This window comes from Macaca fascicularis, chromosome 14 (assembly GCF_037993035.2).
Source record: "Macaca fascicularis isolate 582-1 chromosome 14, T2T-MFA8v1.1".
Classification (NCBI taxonomy): domain Eukaryota; kingdom Metazoa; phylum Chordata; class Mammalia; order Primates; family Cercopithecidae; genus Macaca; species Macaca fascicularis.
Genome location: NC_088388.1, coordinates 28478676 through 28482631, shown reverse-complemented (window position 1 = coordinate 28482631; position 3956 = coordinate 28478676).

Sequence of the window (3956 nt, the reverse complement as noted above, 5' to 3'; positions counted from 1 at the left end):
TATTAGTTGCTTCTTATAGGAAATACTTGCTCCTAGAAGATACGAATTTGAATGAAGTATAATAATGTACTTACCATATCTCCCTCAGAAACTTCACCTGCATGAGCTTATCAATCAAAGCTATTATGTTGTCATCCCTGCACACCAATTTTCTTCCTTGGATGGCTCATTGAAAAATCGTGTAGCCACACACTAAAAGCCAATTAGTACCATTTCCTAAGTTCTTTATTGTGAGACATGTCTAAGACTCTATCAAATAAGTTTCTTAATTAAATAATTAAATTTACCAAACCAGACATGGAGAAAGCAGCCAATAAGCTTGCAAGGAACAGGCGTCTGTGTGTAGGGAAGGAAACAGCTTAGACTATACAGTATCCTGGACCAAGTTTTCCCCAAGTTTAGCAGTCAGTAAGTTAGTCCTCTCTGCTGAGGAGGACAGCAAGGAGTGAAGGAGGAAGCCTGCAAATGTTACAGGAGTTTAAGCCTCCTCGGAAACAAGAAGACAGAAATAAAAGACTCCTCCCTGATAGAGGTATTGTTATGTCTCTTCCACAGTATGGATCTTAGGGATAACTCTGGGGTATTTGAAAATTTAAATATTAAATTAAAAAATGCCAAGAATGGTGCTGTGAGCTTCAAAATGACCCTTCCTTCCTTCCTTCCTTCCTTTCCTTTTTCTCTTGCTTGCTTTCATCTTTCTTCTCTTCCTTCTTCGCCTTCTCCTTCTTTTTTCCTGTCCCTCTGTTTCTCCCTTCCTACCTCCATCCCTGACTTCTTTTCTTCCTTTTTTTCTTTCTTTTCTGTGGTCACTAGGTGACCTGAAATTTTTGGTTAAAGAATGGAGAAACTGGGAACTAATTTTGTCTTTCTACCATTTTTGTTTCTCCTTAGAAACTATAAAGATGTTTTAGATTTATTTACCTTACATAATTTATTATTTCTACTCATCCAAACTTGGCAAAGTAAAAAATGCTTATTGGGCATTTTATTATCTTTGACTATATTTGTCAATATACTTATATTCATCAAAATATTAACCAGTTACAGCTGATAAGCATCATTGGTGACAGTTTTGAAATTCCTAAAGATCAAATAATGAGACAATAATTTTAATGAGTGTTACAATAATTTTAATAATTTACAATTTGACGATTTTCCATTGAGCACTCTCAGTGTATAGGATACAGCACATGTAATTAGGCACCATAATCCACACATTGATCCTCTTGGCTAACAGAGTTTCCACAGCTTGAGGAATCTGGTCCCTTTATCTGAAAAATAGTGACATAACCTCTCATTTCACCTTGAAATAAACCAAACCTCCTCTGTTCTCAAGCTTTTATGGTACTCATTGGATGAATTGTTAATTAAATTTCTTGATCATATTGACTTTATTATTTTATTGAGTATTTTTAAATCCATTTATCAATCAGAGTATCTCCTAGTTATAGAAAATTCAGAAAATACGAAACACCATAATGAAGAAAACAAATTACTACATCTCACCTTACATGAAACAGCCTTTATCAAAGGTCACTGTAACAAATTGGGATCCTGCTTTATACAGATACATTTTGCATTTAACTTTTTCTTTCATTTTTTATTATATGATGATTGCTTTCCCATGCCATTTCCCCCAAAAATTACTTTATAATTATATTTCAAATAACGTTATCAAAATATAACATCAAATTTTATTATTGCACTTCAATTAATTCAATTTTTTCTAATGATATGAAATAAATTCATAGATAAATCCTCAGCCTTCTGATTATTTTATAATACGTTTTAAGAAGTGAAATTACTAAGTCAAGGCATTTTATATTTTCATTAAAACATTTAGAACATCATATGGTTAATGCATGTAAATTATAAGAAACTGGAAATGTACATAAATAAATTTTAAAAGATAAATTGCCATAAAACCAGAGATATGTACTACAAATCTTTTTAATATTCTGTGCTTTTCCATGCTGTCCAAAAATTAAATAGTGATGTACCTGTTTTTTTTTTTTAACATGTATCGTGAACAAGTTCATGTCAATGTAGGGTCCTTTCCAATATCATTTTCAAATGCGGTGATTCTTTTGTAATTTTGTAAGATTTTTATTCTTTTAAATTGTGAAGGTATGTTTTTTGGCTCAGAAGGTGGTACATCTTAGTGAATATTCCATGTGAGCTTGGAAAGAATGAGTAGTCTGCTACTGTTGGGTAAAGTATTCTATAAATGCCAATTAGATCAAGATGATTTGATGTTGTTCAGTTCAAGTATGTTCTCACTGATTTTATGCCTGTTGAATCTATCAATTTCTGAAAAAAAGGGTGTTGTCTCTAACTGTGATATTGAATTTGTCTACTTCCCTTTGTGGCTGTATCAGCTGAGCCCACATATGTGGATACTTTGTTGTTAGGTGCATGCATTTTAGAGATTATTATGTCTTTCGTAGAATTGACCCCTTTATCATTATGAAATGTCCTCTTTCTCCCTGAAAATTTTCTTTATTTTAATGTCTGCTGTGTTGAAAATTAGTGTAGCTACTAAAACTTTATTTTGATTAGTGTTAGTATGGTATGTCTTTTTTAATTCCTTTACTTTTTTTCAAATGTACATTTTTAAATTGAGGTGAAATTCACATACACGTAATCTTTTTCAAGTGAACAATTGAGTGGCATTGAATACATTCAAAATGTTGTGCAACCACCACCTCAATCTAGTTCCAAATGTTATCATCACCTCAGAAGGAAATCCCATATCCATTAAGCATTTACTCCTCCATTCTCCCTTCTTCTCAGCCCCCAGAAACCACCAATGTTTTCTGTCTCTGGATTTACCTATTTGGGAAGGTCCAGTGTAGTTCTCCTTGTTCCTCTATAGGTGAAGTGCTTTTTTTTTCCTCTGGCTTATTTCAAAAATTTTCTTTCAGTTTTAGGTTTTCTGAAATTTGAATATGACAAGCTTAGGTGTAATTTTTTTTTCTTGGTATTTATCTTCTTTGGCATTTGCTGAGCTTCCTGTATCTTTGCTTGGTGTCTGTCACCAATTTTAGAAAATTCCCAACCATTGTTACTTCAAATATTTCTTCTGTATCTCTTTTTTTCATCTCTAGTGTTCAAATTAGCATATATTACTCCATTTTAAATTGTCTTATGGTTTGTGAATGTTCTGTTCTGTTTCATTCTTTTTTTCTCTTTGCATGTCAGTTTGGGAAGTTTCTATTGCTATATCTTCAGGCTCACTAATTCTTTCTTTGGCCATGTCCAGCCTACTGATGAGCCCATCAAAGGCATTCTTCATTTGTGTTACAGTGTTTTTTATTTCAGGTATTTCCTTTTGATTATTTCTTAAGAGTTTTTATCTCTTTGCATATATTACCTATTTGTCTTGTATGTTTTCCTTTAGAGCCCTTAACATATAAATCATTGTGTTTTAAAGTTGTCTGTTTCTTAACTTTTTAAGTCTCCCTTTAGGTAAGATGGAAATGCTAGAAGGGCTTGGAGTTGGATAATATCCCATTTCCTAGATAATAAATGAGTTTTATAAGCCATCTTTTCCCTTAGAGAGTAGGCATTTCTTATGGTAAATGCTCTGGGTGTATTTCAGAATTATTATGTTCTTCTCATGTCATCAAAACAAGGTTTTTTTTGTTTTGTTTTTTTTTGTTTTTTTTGTTTTTTTTTTTCAGTCTTTACTGTGAGAACGTCCTGTAGTGTCCCTGGAGGTAAAATCCATAAATATATGAGTACCACGTAAGACTATCCCCTAGGAATTCTTATTCTCAAGGTAGTCTATACTCAACCTCTAGCAATTGGTCAAATTACCTTTTAAGTATTCCTACTAGTTTATAGCTACAGTGGCTTCTGCTCCAAGTAAGTTTATCTTGGCTGTGATCTCTATATTCACTTTTTTCTCCAGATTTAGGGGTGGCAGTTTGCCCTGTGACTTTAATTCTTTGATG